Source organism: Thermobia domestica, chromosome 4 (genome assembly GCF_964235325.1).
Source record: "Thermobia domestica chromosome 4, izTheDome1.hap1.1, whole genome shotgun sequence".
NCBI lineage: Eukaryota > Metazoa > Arthropoda > Insecta > Zygentoma > Lepismatidae > Thermobia > Thermobia domestica.
In genome coordinates, this window is record NC_137457.1 from 24106393 (window position 1) to 24133058 (window position 26666).

Sequence of the window (26666 nt, forward strand, 5' to 3'; positions counted from 1 at the left end):
TAACATTGGAGTTCCCGGAAAATGTATTTCGTCTTTTCGTAATGTTTTCTTTGGTCTCGGGAAATGTTTTGAACATATCATATAGTGGGGAAAATATTATAAATGTAACCTAGGGTGTGAGAAATATTTTCAAAATACAGTGTGTGGGAATATTTCTAATATTCCTCAGGGTAGGAGGAATATTTTGAATATACCATAGAGTGGGGGAAATATTTTCAAAATACTATGTGTGGGAATATTTCTAATATTCCTCAGGGTAGGAGGAATATTTTGAATATACCATAGAGTGGGGGAAATATTTTCAAAATACCATTATGTGGGAATATTTCTTATATATCTCAGGGTGGGGGAAATATTTGAGTATACCATAGAGTGGGAGAAATATGCTACAAGGTGGAGGAAATATTTTGAAGATACCACATGTTGGGGAAATATTTCGAAAGCACCACACGGTAGTAGAAATTTTTTGAATACACTTTAGGCTGGGAAAGTATTTTAAATATACCACTGGGTGTAGGAAATATTTTGAAAATACTACAGGATAGGGGAAATATTTTATAAACTGCTGATCCATTGAAAACGGACATTGAGTTATAACTGACCAATCAACGCTGACTTATTTCGTTTCGTAAAACTCTTCTTTAAGATCTAATACAAGTATTTTTAACCTATGACGCAGTTTACAGCATTGTTACTGAAAAAGATACAAAACAATAAATGCTGAAGCTGCATCTGATACATAAATAATTTTTCAATAAAATCTCAATATTCTGCACTTTTTGTCGAATGTCTTGCGTAATATTATGTCAGAATTTCATATGACCTGCATGTGTTAATGATTTAATATTGATTTGTTATAAGAACTAAAGATTTTTGCAGACTCAGTAATGTTATGAGAACACTGTTATCTTGACTTCTGAAGTATAAACTTTCTCCTTTTAACATATCCTTGATAAGTTCATCAATTATTTTATCTTATTTTCATACTGATTTCGTTAATTTTACGTAATACGTCATTTAACATTCATTGCGTTTTGAAGTTTTGTTGGTTTTTGGTTAGTAGCGACCAAACTTAAACATCTTACCTTTTCAACCTGATAGTTCCAGGTTCAAATTGTGAAACCAGTTATCCTGACTCAAGAGTTTTTCCTGGGATTTTCTCTCAGTTTCATACAAAAGGAGTAACTTGATGATACACATAAATAAAGCTTTGTTTTCTCGTCTTTGTTCTTGTGATTCTTGATATTATTGTGATGATTTCAGAGTAAATTGTCTTTGTAGTCTGTGACTAAACTTTGTTACATAGTGTTCCAGATCAGGCCCGTGCCCAGCCCAAAAATGTATGGGGGGGGTCCGGCTGAAGTTAGGGTGGGCGGCTGAAGTTAGGGGGGCCAGATCCAACCATATTATAGTTCATCACCATATTATAGTTCATTTTGAAGCCTACCGTGAAAATTTTAGGATGGGCAACAAAACTTTAGGGGGGACAGCCCCCTAGCCCCCCTGGATACGGGCCTGTCCTAGATTTTGAGTTATTTCTTCCAAATCCATCGATCTGTATATTAAAATGCTAGATTTATATGTTTCTGGCCAGTCCTATCGACAGTGAGTTTTGAGGGAACCACAAGCTCTAGAAAGATAACGCTTTTACTGATCGATTGCAAATTTTGTATAGAATGTTCAGTTCTAATTGAATATTTTTTTTTTTAAAATGACCGTTATTTCTTTATTACATATTTTAGGGATACACTGAAAGTGTTGAAATTAAAAAAAAAAAAAAAACAAAACAAAACGTAAAGCATCATATCCTATATGTTATACATTAGAACACAATATAGTTGTATACGGGGATTGTATATCTATCAGGCGTTTGTTTCATGGGCAAATGATAATGGAAAACGAAGGATAACCATTTCTCCAGTCTAAGATGAATCTTTATTCCTTGGAGTGTTTTGCTTAATGAACACCATATATCACTGCCATTATAACTAATTGTGCATGTAATGTATTTACTTATTACATATTGCATGCAAGAAGAAAGAAACACTTGATCATACATGAATTAGAAACTCCAACCGGAAGTACGCTCAAATCTTGCAAACTTTGGAAGATATTGAAAACAATCTCCTTTTTATGATACCCTTTGCCGATTTTTATCAAGACATCTTTCACTTGTGTTTGTAAATAGACATGTACAGATGTTGTGAAGAATGACAAGGAGATTAATGCTCATATGTGAATGATGCACTGTGTAGAGAGCGCAGATTCAGCTACTGTATATGTAAAGAGTGAATCCACTTATACACTCGCTGCTACATTAGGATCACGCAGTGGCACTTAAAGGATTGTTGATTTGACTTGATTCGATTTTAGCTTCCTTTCCAGCAGCGAGGCTATACGAGACGTGAACCTAATTAAATTTGGAAAGTTCACATTCCTATAGCTTCGTTCTACTATTAGGCCTAAGCACTAACTGTGATAGCAATACGATCTGTGATACTGCAACAGCACGAACTCAACAACAGTTAGTATTGTCAGATTTTAAGATTATACGGTACTAAAAGAAAAAATGAACTAATATAGAGTATGTTAATCTTAGTAAAACTATTGTTCATTTATTCAACAAGCAAAACTTTAATTATATTGCAAGCTTTCGTACACCTATACATACTATGAAGGCGTGTTTATACGATTTGTATATAAATAGTGGCAGACGATGAAAGAAAACCACACCTATTGGAAGAGACGAACAGGACACGGAGAACCACGAAGGTCTCCGACAACCCCTCCACAGGTTCTCCCTCCAAAGGGTAGCTATCAAAAAGCAGGTCGAAACCAAGAAATCATCAGTGGCTTGTACTGATCTTAACCTACAATACCTACTCCCGAGACAGCTTTGGGCTAGAACACCATCCTATTGTTACGTACCCGCCAGAAGGACAAACAAAAATCTTTTTCTTTGTTATCTCTAAGTATTAAAAACAGTTCAAAATATAGAAATGACTAAAAACGATGGAAACCAGTATGCAACCAAATAAAACCTAACACTGCATGCTAACACCCAACCTTCAGATAAATGACTATTAAAGTGTTTTTTAGTAACTAAATTAAAAAAAAAACAAAGATAAAATTCCAAATAAAAAGGTGGGTGGGAGCAGCGGGGGCATCTGACTCTCGTCGCCGTTCTTCGCAGCTAATCTCCTCGACACAAAGTGATTAAAAATCTGGCCTCCTGGAGTATGGGACTAAAACCTGCAGTGTAAGTCATTTTCTCTCCTCTCTATGATTTATGAGCTGTGGATTTGGGTAGCAAAGTCGGTATCCCGTGAGGGGATAACTTACTGTAACCCACTATACTATCTGTATCTACAACAGTTAATAAACCAGTTTGTGTTCAAAATTAAAACTAATACTTTCTCTAATTGTCTCTATAGAGCATCGAATCCAATAATTTTAAAGGATCAAAACATTATCAACCCGAGGCAACATAGTACGCCGAAGGGGCCCCTCTTTATCCATACTGAAAACATTACAGACTTACACTGTAAAAATAAAAATCATAGATAAATTTACAAAACACGGCGACAATCTGTTTGCTACGCCTCTATGAAAATCAATTTACACCTGTAAAGTCAAATTACTGATATGGAATGGTGTAAAATTACATTTTTATGAATAAAAATATATTTTCTTGTAAATTTACTGAATATTTGTAAAAAAAAAAAAAAAAAAAAAAAAAGACCTACGAATTTTGAAATTTAATCTAAGGAAATGTATATTAACTTACAAAGTGAAGCGTAAATGATTTAACATTGATATTTGGCAATTTGAACTACAGAATTTTTTTCCAGTGTACAGAAGAGACTTTATATAATAATTATATACTACGTTTATAATACAAGATGAAAGGCTAAATCCCGTGTACTTTATTGACTATCTTCAGAACATTACAATATTATTTAAAACTAAATAATGTTTCTTTTATTTTATGCATGAAAAAAGTAGTGCATTCTTAAGAGTTATAGCCTGCAGATAATGAAAAGTGGCCCCAATATAGCATATCCCCCAATTTAATATTTTAGTAGCGAAGGCACTTACAAAACCACTCAATTCGCTACTTGTAGCTCAATCTGGCAACACTGCGTTTGGGCTCAACATTCGTAATGCGTCCAATGTTAAATGAAAATACAATGTTGCCAGTTCATCAAACTTGTCGAGCGGAACGTAAGACCACACCAAAAATGACATACCGAACCTGCACATTTCTCCGTGAGAAAAGAAAAATAGAATTTTCCGAACTCATTCGCCAATAATTCTGTATTTTAGGCATGGTGAGGGACTAAGGGAACAATCTATTGACCAAGAAACGTTGGTTTTCTATTTAACATTGGGCATATTATCAGTGCGAAGATCCAAACTTTTCATTCTACCGTTAAGATTGGAGAACCACATATTTCCATCATCTTTCCTCTGTTTCAATTTTTTCGTACTTTTACACACAACGGAGTTGCCTTCCTACCTTTCAAGTATCTCGTATATTTAGGCTAGTTTTAGACGGAAGCATTTATCGTAGCATTTCTCGTAGCAGATGTGCTGTCAAAAATTTCATATAATATTCTATGGCATCAAAAGTATATGGTGCTTTTAAACGGTAGCATTTTCATAAGCATCTGTCGTGACGTAGCAAACAAATCACTGGAGAAGATCGCAATTATGGCTCTGATATTAAGCGTGAGGTAGCTAAAGCTATAGCAATTGTAACAACAGTTCTCGCCGATTATATTAAAAAACGAAAATCACAAAGAAGTATGGGGACAAAGGGCATTCCTAATCCAACTCATTTTTTTGTTTACTACAATTCAATTTCCCACACAAAACAAAGAGTATGGATATTTGGCACAAACTCTTTCGCTTCCTTTTAACACACCGCGGCGCTGCAATCGGACCAGAAATGCTGGGGAAAATGCTACGAAATAGAGCAGGTTCTATCGACAAGAAATGCCATAGGATATGCCATGGCATGGGAAATGCTATAGTATTTGCTACTTTACACGGTAGGATATCGATGATACGATTTTTGCTATGAGAAATGCTACGATAAATGCTTCCGTCTAAAACTAGCCTTACTCATAATAATGGGCGTCTCTGGCGGAGGGGACGGAGGGATGCGTCCCCCCAATATTTTGAAATACGAAATATTCAATATTTTATTTTAATTTAATTTATTTAGATACTCACTAGCAATTAGATAATTTCCTTTCATGTCCCCTCCAAATTTTACATGCCAGAGACGCCAATGCTCATAATGGAGTTGGCCTTCCTGTCTTTCAATTTCATATCTTTATTCATAACGGAGTTAAATCTCCTCTCTTTGCATTTTTTCGTATCTTTATTCATAACAGAGTTAGCCTTCCTCTCTTTCAATCATTTTGTATTTTTATTTATAACTAAGCTAACCTTTCTCTTTCCATTTTTCAATATTTTTTACTCATAACGGGGTTGGCCTTCATCTCTTTCCCTTTCTTCGTATCTTTATTCATAACGGAGTTGGCCTTCCTCTCTTTCTATTTTTTCGTACCTTTATTCATAACAGAGTTGGCCTTCCTCTCTTTCAATTTCTTCGTATCTTTATTCATAACAGAGTTGGCCTTCCTCTCTTTCAATTTTTTCGTACCTTTATTCATAACGGAGTTGCCCTTCCTCTCTTTCCCTTTCTTCGTATTCTTATTTATAACGGAGTTGGCCTTCCTCTCTTTCACTTTCTTCGTATTCTTATTCATAACGGAGTTGGCCTTCCTCTCTTTCACTTTCTTCGTATCTTTATTCATAACGGAGTTGGCCTTCCTCTCTTTCAATTTTTTCGTACCTTTATTCATAACGGAGTTGGCCTTCCTCTCTTTCCCTTTCTTCGTATCTTTATTCATAACGGAGTTGGCCTTCCTCTCTTTCTATTTTTTCGTACCTTTATTCATAACGGAGTTGGCATTCCTCTCTTTCTATTTTTTCGTACCTTTATTCATAACGGAGTTGGCCTTCCTCTCTTTCAATTTCTTCGTATCTTTATTCATAACAGAGTTGGCCTTCCTCTCTTTCAATTTTTTCGTACCTTTATTCATAACGGAGTTGCCCTTCCTTTCTTTCACTTTCTTCGTATTCTTATTCATAACGGAGTTGGCCTTCCTCTCTTTCACTTTCTTCGTATTCTTATTCATAACGGAGTTGGCCTTCCTCTCTTTCACTTTCTTCGTACCTTTATTCATAACGGAGTTGGCCTTCCTCTCTTTCAATTTCTTCGTATCTTTATTCATAACGGAGTTGGCCTTCCTCTCTTTCTATTTTTTCGTACCTTTATTCATAACGGAGTTGGCCTTCCTCTCTTTCACTTTCTTCGTATTCTTATTTATAACGGAGTTGGCCTTCCTCTCTTTCACTTTCTTCGTATTCTTATTCATAACGGAGTTGGCCTTCCTCTCTTTCCCTTTCTTCGTATCTTTATTCATAACGGAGTTGGCCTTCCTCTCTTTCTATTTTTTCGTACCTTTATTCATAACAGATTTGACCTTCCTCTCTTTCAATTTCTTCGTATCTTTATTCATAACAGAGTTGGCCTTCCTCTCTTTCAATTTTTTCGTACCTTTATTCATAACGGAGTTGGCCTTCCTCTCTTTCACTTTCTTCGTATTCTTATTTATAACGGAGTTGGCCTTCCTCTGTTTCACTTTCTTCGTATTCTTATTCATAACGGAGTTGCCCTTCCTCTCTTTCACTTTCTTCGTATTCTTATTTATAACGGAGTTGGCCTTCCTCTCGTTCACTTTCTTCGTATTCTTATTCATAACGGAGTTGGCCTTGCTCTCTTTCCCTTTCTTCGTATCTTTATTCATAACGGAGTTGGCCTTCCTCTCTTTCTATTTTTTCGTACCTTTATTCATAACGGAGTTGGCCTTCCTCTCTTTCAATTTTTTCGTACCTTTATTCATAACGGAGTTGTCCTTCGTCTCTTTAAATTTTTAGTACCTTTATTCATAACAGAGTCGGCCTTCCTCTCTTTCAATTTCATCGTATCTTTATTCATAACGGAGTTGGCCTTCCTCTCAATTTCTTGGTATCTTTATTCATAATGGAGTTGGCCTTCCTCTCTTTAATTTTTTTCCTATCTATTCATAACGGAGTTGGCCTGTCTCTCTTCCCATTTTTTCGTAACTTTACATATAACGGAAATAACCTATGGGCCCGGTATTTTGTTACACATGGTATTCCTATCTTTTGCTTTTGAGATAATGACTTATTATAAATTATATATCTCTTGTAGCAGATTATTATAATCAATAATATTTGTTCATTAGTGTTAACTAAATCATTTCTATCTCTCTTTTCAGATTATATTAACTTCTGTGCATTTGATTGCTGAATGAAGCTGTCATCACTTGTGGTACGTGTTTACTATTTCTCCCTGTCCATTTAGCTGTAGGAGAGCTTAATATTAGATTAACGAATTATTTAATCTTATATTCACCATCTCGTATTCGAATCACCATCTTATTTAATCTTATATTCACCATCTTGTATTTAATCTTATATTTAATTTTATATTCACCATCTCGTATTATTTAATCTTATATTCACCATCTCGTATTCGAATCACCATTCTGTATTCGAATCACCATCTTATTTAATTAGTAAATTCGTTTTCCCTACTTAGATTTGAGTGCAGTTAAAAAAGAGAAACGATGTTTGGTTGTCAATGGCATACACTAGCAGATACAGAACTTTTAATATACGTGTTAGAAAAGTATAACATTACATTACTTTTCAACATATTCATCATTCAAATTGAAGCACTTCTCATAACGTTCTACAAGGTTTGAAATTCATCAAAAAATCTTCCGCCTGGGAAGGAAGCCACCTGCTAACAGCATGGTGAAGCGGTGTGACGCAAGCCACTTGTTTCCTGTGCATGAAGAGAATCGACAGACTTAAAGAGTCTGACTTACTAAAAATAATACACAATTTACCATTTTTCTTTTGCTTGTTTATTCATAAGTGAAAGAAGATAGTGAAATGCAACTTACCACAATCATAGATAATGTTATTCTACAACAGAAAATATGAACCTGAAGGACTTTCAGTGTTGCCATCCATAGAAATTACAGTGTTGCCAGAAAAAACGCCGTTAAAATCTAAGTTAAGACAGCGACTAGAGGAACGATCTCAACTGTATTTGGTTACGTATCATGTTGTCTTGGTTTCTTGTGAACTACTTTCTAAATAACATTATTATTCATTTTTAATAACTGTATGTTAAAACTATTTTGTTTATTACAAACTAAATACAACTATTATTCTATTATTTAAAAAGTAGTTCACAGGAAACCAAAACAACATGATACGTAATCAAATGCAGTAGACTTAATTCCTTCAGTCGCTGCCTTAACTTAGATTTTAGGGGCGTTGTTTTTCTGGTAACACTGTAATTTCTATGGATAAAAAACTCCTCAATGACAGTGTTCGTTAGAAATTAGACCATAAAATTCTTCAATGACTGACAGTGTTCATTATAAGCTAGACCATAAAACTCCTCAATGACTGACAATGTTCGTTAGAAGCTAGACCATAAAACTCCTCAATGACAAATAGTGTTTCATTAGAGGCTAGACCATAAAACTCCTCAATGACAAATAGTGTTCATTAGAGGCTAGACCATAAAACTCCTCAATGACAGACAGTGTTCATTAGAAGCTAGACCATAAAACTCCTCAATGACTGACAGTGTTCATTAGAAGCTAGACCATAAAACTCCTCAATGACTTACAGTGTTCATACCGTAATTGTATGTATGTTCACGCATAACTTTACTACAAGTACGCCGATTTTAATGATCCCTTTTTTCTTCAAAAGAGCATGCTTTCGTGGCGATCCCGTATAAAAATTCATTAGGATCTAATGATTATTTTTGGAGGAGACCATGAAATTCCTTAACGCCGACAACGTTAATATAGTAATTAACTGAGTTCATTGTTTGCGTGTTCACGCATTACTTCAACATATTCGCTGTCTCGTATTTCAAATCTGTCACTACCTGTGTATTCATAGTGTCTGATGAAGCCAAAGTGGATAGTTGGCAAAACTGGTATAAGTTAATGATTATTTGTTGTTTGTTTTACTCAGCAAGTAGTTTAAATCAAGTTTATTCATGTTTCAATACGTAGATATCGATTTTCAATAGCCAAATCGAGATATAGCGCAGCGCTATCTGCAAGTTGCACTTGAATCGAAGTTATTCCATTCAAGAGAGAGGAAGAACAAACATACTTCAACTAGGGAAAAATCAAATTATTGCAAATTATCTTTCCAATTTCATGTGTTGTAAAACAATTTGATAATGGATGCGTTGTCTTTCTTTGTCGCAAATGCCACATGCACGTTACACGTTGAAACCCATAGAAGCGAATACGCAATTGTAATTAGAGGGGCGTTGGCCAAACTTGTACACGCGAATTTATGTTTCTACTTATTCATTTTATTTAGATAACGATAACATGTTTTTGTCTTTCGTGAGACTAGAGGATGATATTTTTTGGTAAGAGTACAAATTACTTAACTGAAAAATATAAGCGTGTATTTCATTAGAATATTTATATTTGTAACACTAATTTATGCTCTCGTGAGTTCTTTCAATGCGACAGCTATAATAGAATTAATTTAAAAAAAGAAAAGAAAAGAAAAGAAAGAAAGAAAAACACCCATTGGCGTCTTTGCTTTGGATGTGTGAGACTAGGGTTCAATCACGGTTGTAATCATACATTGTTGTTCAACAATATCCCATCTAGCCATGACGCTGGAAGGTATTGTTAAAATTTAACACATATAAGGCTGTTATAAAGTCCTTGCTATAAATCAAATGCTTAGGAACTTGTTGTACAGAAAACGAAAATTGTACAGTCAAAAACAATATTAAGTATAGATTGGAGACAGTGTTCGCAGTAAGACGATATGCGGTGGTATGCCGCCTCTGGTTTTTCCGTGATGAAGGCATACCGTCTCTGGTTTTTCAGTGAGCAAGACGTACCGTCACTGGAGAGGAGAAGCTAGTCACCTTTAATAAATACATTTTTAACGAATAACTTTGCACGCAAAAAGATTTTATTTCTTATGTAGAACTAATTTCTAGGTTGACAACACCGGCATTTTTTATCTTTTTCTCACCTTTTGTTTTTAAAATGAGGTATCTTGAAAGAAGTTAAGTTTGATGTACCATATTTCTTTCTTATATATGTGTCTTCTTGACTTAATGCATATAAATGTCGTGTTTTGAGCATCGGCGGATCTTCCGGGGGTTTGGAATACCCCTCGGCTAAGTGGGGAGTCCGGCAGTTTTCCAGCAGGAAATTGTTAATATAAAAACTCAGCTTTTGAACATTTTCGTGAATAATTCTTTATAATGCAGCATAATGGGATATTTTTTGTTAATTTTCTTCAGAGAGTTGTGGCGGGGATCAAAGTCTCTCCATGTCCCTCCCTCCCGTAACTACAGAGAGACTTTCCATTAGTTTTTAGTCATTATGTAAATTGAAATGCAACCTTTTAGGCAACATACCCTCACTGTATTCCAAACATTTTGGTAACTGGTATGTGGACTCAAAATCGAAATAAAACATAGCGCCTCTGCTTTTATTTCCACTTCGATAGGAAATGATAGCTGCAACCTATACTTAACATTGTTTCTGACTATACTAGTTTTTACTAAGGGCGTCGATCCTGGGGGCCGAGAAGGTCCGGGCCCCCCCAAAGCTCATGTGGACCCCCGCATTGTATTTATGAATATACAATATTTGGCATAACTTGAATGCAATTTTTCTTAAAATCCTTATATTTATGCCTTCTGCATCTGAGTGCCCTTCCCCCAAATTTACAGAGAAATCGGCGCCTTTGGTTTTTACTACGTCCAGTGTGAATATTTAGGTGAAATCTTGGCCTATGTTTAGCAGAAGGGGTCCAGCTATTTTTTTTCTCTAAAAAATGTTACAATTTTGGTAATTTCTGTTCACATTCGGTTAGTTTAGGGTAGGTTTTGTTAGTTTAAGTTAGGTTAGGCTAGTTTAGGTTACGTTAGGTTGGTTCAGTTTATGTTATATTAGTGTAGGAGTCCCGCATAATTTTCCAAAAAATGAAGAATTTCGCTTATTTCTACTAATATTACGTTAGTTTAGGTTAGTTCAGGTTAGCTTACGTTAGTTTATGTTGGGCTAGGTTAGATTTGGTTACATTATGTTACGTCTAAGTACTTGCATCACTCATTTCTCTTGTAAATTTTGTGTTTTTTACGTGCTTCTGGACCCCTTGTACTAAACATACCCCGAAATATTTTCTTGGGATACAGGTATTGACGATTTTGTTACAAACTAATTAACAGTAAATTATAATGTAAAGATTTAGAAGTATGGCGGGAAGTGAATGAAAAAAATCTTTGCAGTTAGCTACCACACACAACAAAATAACATTGTTTCTTTCTTCGTATTTCCGGTTTTCTCCCCTGTCATTATGATCATTACTATTATTTTCAACTTGTTTCTGTGACAATTTTATTGCATTTTCTTACTTCCTTGGGAGTGCGCACAAAAAGCGAAATTCTACGAAAATGGCGCCAACTTCTGCGAACATATGTACTGGCGTCGTAAAATCTAGAAACGTCAGATGTCTCTCGCGTCGTTCAGCTTCATAGCACCTGTTTGCACACAAACAAGGCTTCTACAACAATAGCTTTCATTTTATTTTTTAGTTTCTTCTATATTTATTTATTTATTTATTTGCGTGTAGAATTTCAGTAATGCTTCCTTGATATTTTTGGCAACTAAATTTGATAAATACTTAAATTCTTAACGAGTATTCAAGCGACGCAGACGGCTGAATGTAAGTGGCTGTTCTCTCTTCACTCTGTCTCTATATTAAATTAATTATTATTATTATTTTTAAGCTATGTTCATTACTTTAAACCCAGCAGGTTAATCTTTGGTTACGCACTGATAATTCAATATGAATTTATTGCTTATTAGACTAACTAAATTCTTGTATATTCAGAAGTCATATTAGAACAACAATCTTAGATTCAGTGGCAGGGCTGTGCCACGGTGAGGGGCGGTGAGCGGGGCGACGCCCCCGGGCGCCTAAGTAAGGGAGGGCGAAAAAATCGGGAGAAAAAGGGGCAAAAGAAAGGGAAAAATACTTGGAATATATGTATGGAGGCGCCGCGGTATACTCTCGCCCCGGGCGCTCATTTTCCACGGCACGGCCCTGTCCAGTGGCGGATCTAAAAGTTAAAAGCAAGGGGGTAGCCAGTACTCAGCATATGATAGGCATATCATGAGTTTACTATACACTTTCAAAAATGTATAAATATTAGTTTAAATTACTTTTGTCACTCAAAAAACTGAAGGGCTTAGGTCCCTCCATCCCCGGGCTGGCTCCGCCACTGCCTAGACTCCTTAGCTTCAGCCAGGCCCATATCCAGGGGGTCTAAGGGCGCCGGGCCCCCCTAAATTTTTGCTTGCCCCCTCTAAAATTTTCACGGTAGGCTTGCAAATGAACTATAATATGGTGATGAACTATAATATTGTCGGATCGGCCCCCTCCTAACTTCAGCCGGGCCCCCTCTAAATTTTTGGGCTTTCTACCGGCCTGGCTTGAGCTTGTGTAAAACTGCACAAAGAATGTGACTACACATTTGGTTCAAAGTTGTCTTACAGTTAGCTAAGCTTAGCTTAGACTTCATGAAGTAGACTCAATGTATAAGAGCGTTCAGTAAGTATTGCACAGATAGGTATGGTATTGTTATTAGTTGCAATATGATTATGAAATTTTAGGTGAATATACTTTGATTCTTCGGCTACAAGACCATGTCACTTAATATAGCCTCCATCTGTTGTGACGCATCTCGTTCAACGTTCTTTCCATAGTTTGAATGCACTTTGCTAAAATTCAGTTGGCTGACTTTTAGGATTGTTTGACTCAAGAAATGAGGACCTTGTCACTGTGAATGCTTTTCCTCACAGGTGGGCCTTTAGAGAACCAAACAAGAAGAAATTCGAGGGAGCCAAATCCGGACTATAGAGAGGCTAAGGGAGAACTCATCCCATTTTCATGTTTTTATACAGTGTCATCATGGTTGTGTGAGGCTTGGCATTATTATGATGGAGTTTGATGATATTACCATGCAGCTTTGGTCTCTTGGTCTGGAGAGCACGGCGTACCTTAGCCAGTAAAAACAATAATTGTCTTGTTAATTGCGATGCCTTATTCCAAGAAGCCTATGAAAATGACACAGCAATGATCCTAGTAAAGGAGGCCATAATTTTCTGGCCTGATTCGGAAAATCTAGGTTCACCAAACCTTACCAACGTTGGATACTGGCGCGATCGAATGTGTGATCCCCATAAATCGGAACCAATTTCGTATGAATTGATGTGATTGATTTAGCACCGGTTTCAAACAGGAATTCTATTACTGAGCGTTGTCGGGTCTTGATGTGAACTTCACTGTCTATTATGGTTTACCTGTAGAAAGTAGGAAAAAGCAGTTACTACCATTTTGATGCCAAAGTATCAAAGTATGTAGACCTAAAATGTCATCATCGTATAACAACTAATAAAAATATTATATCCATCTGTGCAAGAGTTATTGAGCGTCCTTTGCAATTTCGGTTAGCTAAGAGATGGTATAAGCTTAGGTTAAGTTAACTCTGGTTATATTAACGTAGGTAAGCTAGATAATGTTAATCTTCCTTCAGTTAGTTGAGTTCACTTTGCATAGCTTGGTTTAAATTTGGAAAGAGTAGTTTAGTTCACCTTCTGTTAGGTTAGTGTAACTTAAAGTAGCTCCTGGTAATTTTTGTTTGGCAAGTGTAGCTCAGGTTAGATTAATTCAACTTAGGTTAGCTTAACTGTGTTCAATATACTCATTTTTTTTTTTTTTTTTTTTTTTTTTGCTTCACTGGTTTACTTTAACTTAGTTTAAAACTTTCGTTATCTTTTCGAAAAACAATAGTTTTAAACTCATTCGGCATCAAGTACTTACATTGCCCCACTTGAGTCTTCCTTATTAGCCCTTTTGGAATTGTAGGAATTTTAAGGTAAATTTTAGACTTTTAGTCAAGCAGTTACTGCATCATCACTGTTTATCCTAGGATTTTGGTTCATATCTCATTCTCTTCAGAATAAAGCAATCTTCTAAACGGCACCATTCACATTTCCGTATCATACACCTGAAAAGGGGAATTAGGGGAAAATGGGGAATTTTTGTCTGAAAATTCCCTTTTTCAAAATTTAGGCTTCTCTCGACCGGTCCTGTCTTCATGTACAGATCTCAAAATTTGTAGAGAGAGGAGGGTAGAGAAGGACGAGAAAAGAAATCATAACACATGTACTTTGTCCAATGATCTTGTCGACGACACACGTATGTGTTCTTGGATCCCATGAAACCTTTTAGACAACATTTGCCAGAGAACAAAATAAGCCCTTTGCGTTTGTACTCTTTGAAAATGTGGGTATGGAGAAGAATGAAGAGAATTAGCTAGGTCGAGCGGAAAACGAGTGACAGGGTGATAGAATTGGTGGGAGAGAAAAGAATAATTCTAGATATTATTAAGAAGAGGAAGAGAAACTGGTTGGGACATCGGATAAGAACAAGGGTGCCAATTTCTCTGTAAATGTTTGGGGGGCCCATTCAGATGCAGAAAGCATATATGAGGATTTTAAAACAAATTGCATTCAAATTATGCCAAGTATTATAAATTTGCAAATACAGTAAGAGGGCCCACATGAGCTTTGGGGGGACCCGGGCCCCTCGACCCCCCCCCCCGGGATCGGCGGCCTTGGATAAGAAGGAACTTTATCAAGAGGGACGTGCTATAGTAACTATGACGACTCGTGAAGCATGGGCTCTACACAAATAATAGAACTGCTTTCTTTCACGTGACACGGAAAAATTCAGGACAATTCGTGGAGCTACCTTCCAAACACACACCTTTATAATAAGAGTCTTCATAATAAGAGAAATTAAAATACCGCTAATTTTACAGAAATTATGTGATATCTTCAAATAGATAAAAGATAATCGAAATGTGGAACAAGAGCGCCCTAGACAATATTATTTCGCGTAAGGTACCGTTATCACGACTCATTTATCTGCTTTCGATTTCGAGCCATTTTGAAAATCGGCATTTATTTTCGCGTTTCTAAACAGCTGAAAACGGAAAGCCACTAGGTGACTTGTGATAACGATACCTCACGCAAAATAATATTGTCTAGGGCGCTCTTGTTCCATATTTCAATTATATTTTTATCTATTTGAAGATATCACATAATTACTGTAAAATTAGCGGTATTTTAATTTCGCCAGGATGAAGATTCTTAAGAAAAAGTGAAAAATCAGAAGTGCACCAGTAATGTTGTTAAACTTAGGAGACATGTTAAACGAGCAAAACAAAAAAACAGCACTTAAAGAAATGTAACACGAACCCTAACAATTATTCGAATTAAATGTTAATAATAATAATAATATCAAAAATAATAAAATAACGACCATAACAATAATAACAAAATGAAAGCGGCAATTCGACAACATTATACCCTCAGGAGGTGTTCTCCGTATAGTGCAAAACACGACATTGGCAGAGTGAGAATTGCGAACGCGACACACCCTCGTGTTCTATTGGGTGGTGAAATTGGTAAATCTAGGTCAAGCTTCGTGAGTTCTAGCAATCATTATAGAGAGTATGATAGCAGGAAAGAGAGGAAGGAGGGAAGAAGACTACAATTGATGGACGATATCAAAACAAAAAAAAATCGTACTTGAAGTCAAAGAGGTTAGTGAAAGGCCGTAGAGCATGGAAGCTTCTCAGCTGCAGAAGTGACTTGCCAATGATAGCAGTATAACTACGATGATAATGATAGTGTAAAAAAATGAAATCTTTACGTTTTACGTACCACGGTTATGCTGGTTAGGCTAAAAGAGACTTTGATGGTGAGAAATGAGTGAAATGAAGAAAGTGGGAGGAAACGGGGGAACCCCGAGAAAACCCAGGAGCACGGTGTTTGTCCACCATAAAGTCCACACGGCGCGAGCTGGGATCGAACGAGGGACCCCAAGCACCGGAGGTGAACGCTCTACCACTGAGCCACCGCCCCCCCAATGATAGTGCAAAATGTTTCACTTCCAACAAATAATTGAACCCAGAATCTCTACTGTTAAACTTAAACAGAAACAACAACACAGCGCACCACACAAATCGTCTTGAACTACAAAAAAAAAAAAAAAAAATCTGTATCTGGAAATAGTAACACAAAAATAGTCTTGCTACCCCTGAAAGTATGATTTGTTGGGAAAACATGTTAGAACCACATGCGAATCGCGGAATTAGTATATATGCCTTACTTTCAGTAATAGTGAGTTTCATAGTGTACACATGAGTATAACACATGGTCATATGGAACAGGAAAAGGCTTAAACAAAGATAGGACATGACGACGACAAGTTTTTTTTTTTAAAAATTTTATTTTCTTGAGTTATTGTCCGTGATTGGTGGGCGGTTGAGGAATATAAGAATTAAAAAAATTAGCAGATAAGAACAGGAAAAAAAAAACATATGACTACAAAATGAAATATAGACGCTAATTTTAACGATGGGTGACTGCGTCGTGCATATGTTTCATACAGAACACTTGCATGCAGCCACAGTTTGATTTACAACAGGCGTTCTCGCAACAACAACAAAAAAACCTTGCATAAAACTTGTAAGAACTTGGTTATAGATACGTTGCATCGACGTTGCAATGGCTGTTTCGTTAACTTGGCTGTGAAGTACAATATTGACTGATTTGTATTTTGCCTCTAAGCCAAAAATACTACAAGTACAGTGTTTTCTATCTGTTGAAAACAGCGAAGATCACGTGTTAGAACCTAACAAAGATATGTTGACAATATGTTGGAGTCAAAGCATGTTGGAAGCCAAATTTGTTTCGCAATGGTTAAGAGTCTTCATCCCGGCGAAATTAAAATACCGCTAATTTTACAGTAATTATGTGATATCTTCAAATAGATAAAAGATAATCGAAATGTGAAACAAGAGCGCCCTAGACAATATTATTTTACATGAGATTCCGTTATCACGACTCACTTATCTGCTTTCGATTTCGAGCCATTTTGAAAATCGGCATTTATTTTCGCGTTTCTAAACAGCTGAAAACATAAAGCCACTAGGTGACTTGTGATAACGGTACCTCACGCAAAATAATATTGTCTAGGGCGCTCTTGTTCCATATTCCAATTATCTTTTATCTATTTGAAGATATCACATACTTACTGTAAAATTAGCGGTTATTTTAATTTCGCCGGGATGAAGACTCTTAAGGAGTATTGGCATCCTACGGTCACACAATACTCCTGCTGCTTTTCTTCATTTTTTCCCAACCGCTGCTAATTCTACTGTTTACATATTCTATTCCTATATAATAGTACTAGCTGTACCTGCGCTCTCTACACAGCGCATCATTCACATATGAATCTTCTTGTCATTCTTAACATCTGTACATGTCCCATTTACAAACACAAGTGAAGGACGTCTGGATAAAAATCGGCAAGGGATATCATAAGGCAGTTATTATTATTATTATTATTATTATTATTATTATTATTATTATTATTATTATTATTATTATTTCAATATCTCGCACCGTTTGCAAGATTTGAGCCTACTTCCGGTTGGAGTTTCTAATCCATGTATGATCAGTGTTTTCTTTCTTCTGGCATGCAGTATGTAATAAGCAAATACATTACACACACACAATTAATTATAATGTTAGTGATATTTGGTATTCATTGGGCAAAACACTCCAAACAATGAAGATTCATCTTAGACTGGAGAAATGGTTATCCTTCGTTTCTCATTATTATTTGGTCATGAAACAAACGCCGGAGAGATATACTAATCCCGTGTACAAACGTATGGTGTTGGAATGTGTAACTCGTAGGATATGATGCTTTAAAATTTCAATACTTCCAGTGTACCCTTAATAATGTAATAAAGAAATAACAGTTTTTTTTTTAAACTATTCAATTAGAACTGAACAATCTACACATAATTTGCAATTGATCAATGAAAACGGCACCTTTCTATTGTGGTTTCCGAGATATCATTGTCAAAAAATTGGCCACAAACATATAAACGTCCCCAAACATATAAACTTTTCTTGACTATATACATATTAACCAAGCGGTTTAATATATAGATTGATCCCACGTACTTAAAATTTCTCAACGAACGATTTGAATGTTTAATGGAAATGTCTGGCAATTTATTGTCTAAGAAATCAAAGAAATGTCTAAGAATTTTCTTCATGTTCTGTTGTGAAGTTTATTTTGGGATAAATACGTATTATTTATTTCTCTGAAGAATTGAAATAGCGTTTCTAACGTACTGAATTATTAAACAGGACGAATGATAGGTTTTCTTCTTAAATTATTATAAACTCGCTATATTTGTCCTAAATATTCGAGAAACTAACGTACATGCACATAGACAGAATTTTCGTAAATTTCTGAAAGATCTTACTTTGAAGATTAGACTAGAATTTGAATAGAAAATCCACATTGTTTTTGTTGGTCTCTTCAAGGTATAAAAACTGAAGAAATCCAACGAAGTAATACCACCCACAATTATTAACGTAATAAGTGAAAGGCTAGTCTACATTTTGAAACCTGTTTTGGGGTTAACCAAAATGCAAAGAGTCCCTCCCATTCTTCATTGTTTATCGCATTATTTCCAAGTGGATGTGCGTGATTTGCAATTTACATCCGTGAAGTTAGCTCCACCTTTAAATACACCAGCTGATTTATTGTAGTTTCTGTTGAGAAATAATAAATATTACCACATATAGGTAACCATCATCTCAATTCGCTTGAGACAAATTAAGCAGGTTATTGACACACTGTGGTCCTTTTCTTTCCGTTTACATAGAGGTTTCCAGGTTTGAAATTTGGTTAATTAATTCACTGGTGTGTTTCTGTGTTTCAGTTCTTTTGTAGTCGAAATACTCTGGTGTCTGGTTAGTATTGACTTACCTGATAGTCTATGAACCCGACAACTGGGTCAGATTGAAACCTTAGTCGTAGCTTGGAGTTCAGGTTAATAGTAAGTCACGTCCTTCATAATTGACAATCGATATTTTGATACCCGACATTTGCTACCAAGTACGCCACTTTGGCCGGGTTGCATTGGAGCATAGTTCTCTGTAAAGCGCGAGAAGTTAAACTGGATGAGGGTTGACGACTGGGACATACTCTCCCGTTCTATTGGGTGCTGAAATTGGTAGATTTAGGACAAGCTTCATGACTGCTTGTGATCACTATAGTAATTTCTCTGGGAAAATTCCACACGGGTTAGTTCATTCTTAAAGTGACTTTTTCTGGACATTTTCTCGAAAACGACACAGGTAATTTTATTCATATTTCATGATTGGATATTTAATTAATGACTTAACAATATGACATAACTCATGTGTCATAAAAATATCCACAAGAGGTAGTTTATTTTGGGTATGTTCAAGGAAATGTAAAGATCTCTGCATCAATGCTGTACTGTTGGTATTGTGATGGTCCAAGGAAACAAGCTACTGAACTGGCAACATTGCTTTTTTATTATTTAAGATAGGGCATTTTATCAATGTGGAACCCAAATCAGATTTTTGCGATTAGAAATATTCTTCCATTTTAGATTGAAAACCACCTATTTCCAGCTACTTTTTTTCCATTTTTTTCTATCTTTACTCATAACGGAGCTCCTTTATGGTTCTGTACTTTTGCTGCACCCTGTATAAGGCGAAGAAGAAGAAGCTAATAATACTTCCCCTCTAGGCTGCATGCCACCCGAATTTCTGCCTATTCTGCATCGCAATTCAGGATTGTACGCAGGAGGTGAGTCATTTCACAGTTGACCTTACATTTTATTTTTAAATCTATACCTACTTTTTGGACCACAGTGGCTCAATGATAGCAGAATTCACTTCTCATGCGTGGGGTCCCTCGTTCTATCCCAGCTCGCAGCAAGTGGGCTTTATGGTGGACAAACATCTGTGCAGGGGCGGCGATTAAGGGGTTAGGAGGGGGCAATTGTACCCCACTTTTTTAAAGTGACTCTTTAATGTATATAGTTTCATTTGGAAATGTAAGGTTCTTGTATGAATTACTGGCTCATAGAAAAAAATGGTGCCGTTGGGTGAGTACGTATTGGTTATTTGTCTTCCCGTGGAGTTAAGAAAGCTATAGGAATTGCTCTTAATTACCAAGGTAAATGGCTCGAAAATTAACCTTTTGGAGCGCAACAATTCCAGCGTACTTTCATTTCTTCTTACAAGGGCTCGATATGTTTGAAACTAATTCAGAGAATATTTCGCAAAAGAAGAAATTCTTTCACAAGTTATTCTTTAATTGTACGTACAAAAATCGATAGTTCCTAAATTTTGTTATTAAATACTCTGATATCACAATTTTCCAGGCAAAATTTTAAGATGTTCATGAGCAAGGAATCAAATCTCTTCTTACACTTTCGTTGTTTAAGAGTACAAAGTGCTACCTACTTGCGTTGCTCTTGTCAATTTACTTTTATAAAATATGAAATACGATATACGGTATTTTGACTGAAAAATATAGTATCCTATTGGTTATACAACCTTTCGTCAAACGAAGTATTAGAAATAACCAAGAAGACTAACATTGGTATACAAATATTCAGATCATGTCTTGCCCACCCCACTTTAAATGTCCAATCGAAGCCACTGACCGTGTGCGTGGGCAGGCCCGTAGCCAGCCCAAAAATTTAGGGGGGGCCCGGTCGAAGTTAGGGGAGGACCGAACCAATCATATTATACTTCACCACCATGTTATAGTTCATTTGCAAGCCTACCGTGAAACTTTTAGGGGGCCAGCCAAAGTTCAGGGGGCCCGGCCCCCTAACCCCCTCATGGATACGAGCCTGTGCGTGGGCTTTCTGGTAGTTCTCCTTTTTCCTTCCATTTTCTTCATTCCAGTATTTCATTCATTTCTCATCATCACCGTCTCCTTTAGCCTACATAGCATAACCGTGGAACGCAAAACTGAAAGATTTCATTTTTTCCTAGTGCAACGTTTGGCGGGATCAACTTCACTGTTATCTTTGCTGTAAACTCCGTGCAACATAACAATGACCTTCAAAGCAACAAGCCTGTACATTGTGTTATGTAGTTTTACTTGTGCAGCTGAACCATAAAATGCAATGTATAAGGTATGATAATATTCCAGGCGTGTCACCTTAAAACCTATTACTTCACGTTTTAAGAACTAACATGCTTTTCAGCAATCCTTTTTAGAATACAAGATACATAATCAGAGACCATCAAAATCATTTTTCTTCGTTGCTGCATGTGTCGTAAATAAAAGATGAACACTGATTTTTTTTCTACTTTAGCCATAGATACCAATTACGATGCAATTGTATTGTAGGTTGCTATACAGCGTATTTCTATATTCGGTTACATACAACAGAATGAAAAGATGCATTATTTGTACGCAGCAAATGGCGTAACATACTGTACTAGAGAATTTTTGTAGATAGCTTATGAATCTTGATAATAAATGTTTCCGTTTAACGTCGCACGATTATGTCCTTTAGGCTATGGGAGACAGTGGCGGATCCAGGGGGCGATCGGGGAGATTGCCCCCCCCCAGAAAAGGTAACTTTTCTTTTACCCATCCCAGAGTTTGGAGCTTTTAAAAGTAGTTCTAAGTAGTAGTATTACAACCCACCGCCCCCCCCCCCCCACGAGAAGTCAGTCCTGGATCCGCCCCTGAAGGGAGACAACGATTAAAGCAAGTGAATGACGATGGAAGAGTTGGTGAAATGAGAAAGTTGCAGGAAATGGGAGAACCCCAAGAAAACCCACGGACAACATGTTGTCCACCACAAACTTATTTGGCCAGGGGTCGAACCATGGGGCTCCACGCACCAGAGGTAAGTGTTCTATTACTGTGCCACCATGACCCTTCACTCAAAAGTGATAGTGAGTGATATGTTGTGATTAGAAAACAACCATGAACATGTGAATTTGTGATTTCATTCATTGAATGGTTGCACTTGAATAGAGCTATTTTTTTTGCCTCACCATAAAGTCAAACGCTAACATATGCTGCATATTAAAAATTCAAAACAACCCCCCCTCCTTTTAAAAAAACGTGTATTCATACAAGTTCTACAAATTAAGAGAGTATGCTAATTGATTAAGTTAATATTCATTAACAGACATCCTTTTCCTTTCCTTTTGCAGTAATCATCAATATTTCTTCCCCCATGTCACCCAGTGGTGCTAGTTAGATATTTCAGATACGATCACTTTCATGAAAGGGGTAAGTAGAATGATCTATTTTCTATTTTTTTACACATATTATTATTATTATTATTATTATTATTATTATTATTATTATTATTATTATAGTTAAAATATATAAGGCATTTAAGACTGATCGGAAAGTAAGTTTACAAAGCCTGCAGTGAAACATGTATATATTAGTTTATACTCATACAACCAATATAGCCAACTCCTAGTACAAAGATTAGGTTATTTTTTTTAGACATAGTGTCCATATCGGTTAAGGCACTCGTGGATGAGTTTGAAGATTTCCTACTGGTAAAAAAAAAAAAAAAATCTTGTCATTGTGTGTTCAACCAAGTTGTCACGAAATGTTTCACCTCCTCATGTAAAGCGAAACGACGTCCTCCTAGGTGTTCTTTCAAGTGCGGCAACATGTCAAAGTTACTTGGGGCGAGGTTCAGGCTGTGGGGCGGGTGGCCAATTATATCCCAGCGAAACTGCTTCAACAACGTGGTAGTCTTCTGCGCTAAATGCGGGCGGGCGTTGTCGTGAAGGAAGATAACGCCGTCGGTGAGATGTTTTGGCTATTTCTTCTGGATTGCTTTCGCGCAATCGTGCCAAAGTCTCAAAGTATCGGTGAATTTCAGCCGCGGTTACATGTTTCGCCCACAGAAATCGAATAACTGAGCGGACTTCTTTACGAGACCAGTTTTCCAAACCAGTCGCCATTTGTGTTTATCTACAACTAGCGCCATAGGCGGTGAGTGGCTGAAACTCTACACAGTTGCCAATTCCATGTATTAAAATCACCGCACACTCCTCATTTCCCTATAACAGACGAAACTCCAGAAATATTGGCCTTATAACTTTAGTTTCTGATCCGCCCTCGTGTATATATATGTATGTTTTCGACTAGAGAATATTTTAAATTTAAAAAGCACAACTTTTAAGAGTCTTCATTCCGGCGAAATTAAAATACCGCTAATTTTACAGTAATTATGTGATATCTTCAAATAGATAAAAGATAATTGAAATATGGAACAAGAGCGCCCTAGACAATATTATTTTGCGTAAGGTACCGTTATCACAAGTCACCTAGAGGCTTTCTGTTTTCAGCTGTTTAGAAACGCGAAAATAAATGCCGATTTTCAAAATGGCTCGAAATCGAAAGCAGATAAGTGAGTCGTGATAACGGTTTCTCATGTAAAATAATATTGTCTAGGGCGCTCTTGTTCCACATTTCGATTATCTTTTATCTATTTGAAGATATCACATAATTACTGTAAAATTATCGGTATTTTAATTTCGCCGGGGTGAAGACTCTTAACGATTATGAATGTAATTGAGAATGTATTTATGTCTAAAAGTCGTTTGTACGTGTGTGATGGCGAGGTTCCGAATATTCAATGACTTTTTTTTTTTTTTTGCCTGATATAACTTTTAATTTTATTGTCACACCCTGTAAATATAGAAGTTTGGCAACAAAATACAAATCTCTACTAAGTCACTAAACAAAACGCTGCCTAAAGCGATTGTAGAAAGTGCATCAGTCCGGATTGAGCGAAACGACGCCGTTGCTTCGTATCCTTTAATGGACCTTTCAAACTAGTTTTGGAACGCAATAACAGTGCATATTAAAAAGTCCAGTGCAATTTTGTAATGATAAATAAGAATCTTGTTTCTGCTGGGACACGAAAAATTTGCCACATGGTACGTTCCAAACGATTAAAAGAAAACGAAATTTCTGCAACATATTTGCAAAATCTTCTCTCTTTCTCTCTCTCTCTTTTTAATATTTGAATAAAAATATATGTACATCCCTATAAGGAGCAGATGTTTCCTGTTTTACGTACACGTAATTTCAAACTAAAAAAGAATGCTGTGAGCAGTTTATTCCGGAGTCAACTATATTGAGGCAGTGTTTCAAACCCAATGAGATTTATAGCATTAAGTAAATATTTACTACTCGTATTTAATCACTTGTTTAGAGCGTTCGATTCATGCCTAGGTGGTCCCGGGTTCGATTCTCGACCGGTGCTTCCCAATTTTCGGCGTCAATTCAGCATTGTGAGGCAAACTGGGGAGTCATGTGAAAATAAGACGTGACGGTCACTACGACTAGAAAGCTGCTGAAAACATACACTGGCGGATCCAGAAGGAAGATTATGAGAGTGACCTCTCAGAAGCCCACCTTAGAGGATTAAATACAAATGATTGCACTATTTTGTACAAATATACGGAATCCTTTTGCTTACTACAGAAATCAGTACGGAGAATACGTTAGCCGTATGTTATATAGGCACTGCCCTTAGATGTAACATCATGCCGTTGCAGGATGTCTGATATCTAACAGTATTCCTTATATTACCTACGTATATGTATGTTACCTTCGTCAGCTATATGTCATATATATCCATTTGTATATGAGATCCTGACCACTTATATTGTTTCATACGGAAAATACATACAGATGGAATACTTACACAGAAAGTTCTATAAAATATGCGTTTTCGGTTATACGTTTGCTGTACGTTGTCCAAAACCTACAGGATATGCAAATGTAATATACGATTTTACGTGCGCCACATACATTTTCTCTCAGTGTGGGTGACCAAATTGCAGTCACATTGCGGCATTCACCTAGTATCATGAGGACAATTACGGAGCTATTTGAAAACAAGAAATAATTAACTCCTGTTTAGAAACCAAGCATTAAAGACGAGAGGAACCGATGTCTTGACCATACATAACCCCAAAAATATGAGTACTGAAAGCGAGTTGTTAGACCAGCTCTTCCAAGGGCTATTACATCACGAGTTAAGTTTTAGTATTTTGTTAGATTTTTATGGACAACACCTAGGAATATAACAACATTTTTATGTACTTATATTATTCCTTCAGAAATTGCTTAAAAATAAAGTGTATGCTAGACGTATAACATTATAGAATACACTTCTAGAATATTTTAAATAAATGTTAGAAAACATAGGTTAACTGCCACAGATGGCTGCCTCGAAATACAAAATTTACGGAGAAAAGAACGGAATCAGACTAAATGTGATAATGAGAGAAATAAACGTAAGAAAGGTCATTACTGTAAGGGTGATTAATAAAGGAGGAAACGTAAGATAAATTGTGGACTTTGTGTGTTCGCGGATTGATGCAATATGAGGTGAGGTGGCAGTAGCGCATAATCTGACAGTGTTTCAAACTCACTGTATATTAACTAACTTAGGATATGTATGCTGTTGTATTATCATGGGTGTCAAGGTGGAACCAAACGAGCCCTTCAGGGCTTCTAACCCCTTCGCTCGCTCAGCTATGTTTCGTAACGTAAGTAAATAGTTTTTTTTTTTTTAAATCAGTAGAGTTGTGTGTGCAAAGTAGACTAAATAGGCTGCCACGTGACATTACGTCACACTCGGGTGGTACAACTTCAATGTAAATTAAACCTCACCCTTTGGGAAGCCATGATATTTAATCGCCTGCATTGTTTTAGTCATTAATGACTAGTGTGTAGTCTGCAACGCTTAATAGTTAAAATACTAATTTTGCGCACTAATACTATACTGATGTATATGGATGTAGGAAATAACAAAACAAGCATGAAAATAAGAAATATTTGCGATTAATAGTGAATAGTGAAGGCGAGAAATGAAAGAGGAGTAATGGTAGGTAAGATATATGAAAGTAAGAACAGTTAACTTGTAGTATAATGTTGAAAACAGATTCATGTGAGTTTTATCCGGGGCCGCCATCTGCGGCAGTTTAGGCGAGAACTTTAAGACTCGGTACTGACAAGTAGGGGCGCCGGTGCAATGATATTGCGCAAATTTTTCTAAGGATTAGATCGTTGATAATCTCTGTAATCTATAACTTATTAACGAGGAGCAGAAAGTGCTGAAATTGCGCAAATTCCCCACCGCGACGTTGCCAACAACAGGATTCAGGAAATTGTGTGAAATTTTGCACCTAAATAAAATGTATATACAAACGCTATTTCTTTGTGAGATATAGTTGTATTATATTTTTAATATTTACAAAACAAATATATATATATATATATATATATATATATATATATATATATATATATATATATATATATATATATATATATATATATAGTATATATTTACGGAAAATTTCACGTTTACAGCTTGAATGATTAGAATTTAAATTCTACAGCTTTTAAAAATGTCATACGTGCCTTTTTATGGTTTACCTGTAAATTCTTAAACTCAGTGTAAATTTGCTCATGACGAAATCGCT

The 26666-nt window shown here is 36.2% G+C and overlaps 1 protein-coding gene across 3 annotated transcripts in view; it reads left to right on the forward strand.

Moving 5' to 3' along the window:
- The window catches only part of LOC145683775 (solute carrier organic anion transporter family member 74D-like), a 551718-nt gene that overhangs the window by 227216 nt on the left and 297836 nt on the right, over positions 1–26666 (forward strand). For all 3 annotated transcript variants that reach the window (XM_081755342.1, XM_081755343.1, XM_081755345.1), the window contains exons 2-3: positions 7380–7432; positions 22350–22428. The gene's annotated coding sequence lies outside the window, so the exon portion shown is untranslated. The remainder of the gene's footprint in view (positions 1–7379; positions 7433–22349; positions 22429–26666) is intronic.